This window comes from Orycteropus afer, unplaced genomic scaffold, assembly GCF_000298275.1.
Source record: "Orycteropus afer afer isolate SDZICR_OR568_19922 unplaced genomic scaffold, OryAfe1.0 scaffold00532, whole genome shotgun sequence".
NCBI classification, from domain to species: domain Eukaryota; kingdom Metazoa; phylum Chordata; class Mammalia; order Tubulidentata; family Orycteropodidae; genus Orycteropus; species Orycteropus afer.
The window spans coordinates 1,625,475-1,625,942 of record NW_006922119.1 but is presented as its reverse complement, the minus strand read 5'-3'; positions in this window follow the sequence as shown (position 1 = coordinate 1,625,942).

The following is a 468-nucleotide window of genomic DNA, read 5'->3' as shown; positions in this document are numbered from 1 at the left end:
AGCTAGCAAGAGGCAGGGCAGAATCAAACCTAGGTCTCTCTCCCCTGAAAGCTCGTCTAACTCCCTGTGCCCTACTGCTTCAGTGATCAACAACAAATATGAGCTGTTAAATATTTTTCTGTGCTAGGCACTATGCTAAAGTCTGAATATACACAAGGAACAGACAGATGTAGCTGCTGCCCTCAGGAAGCTGCCATTCTTCTAGGCTCTGATGTCCTGAGGGCTCCCTGAATTTGATTTCAAAGGGTTTGTTCTACTTGAGTACATTCTATGAGGCTTTAAGAAAAGGTGGCTGGGTAGAATTAGTTAGGTTGGTTTGTTTCTTGCCTCTTAAAATATACAATTATGGGGTACTACCAAAACTAGTTACCATTGAGTTGACTCTGATTCATGGCAACCCTGTGTGTGTCAGAACAGCATTGCTTCATGACACACTGGAATTCTATTAGCTTTATGTCTTGGAATATT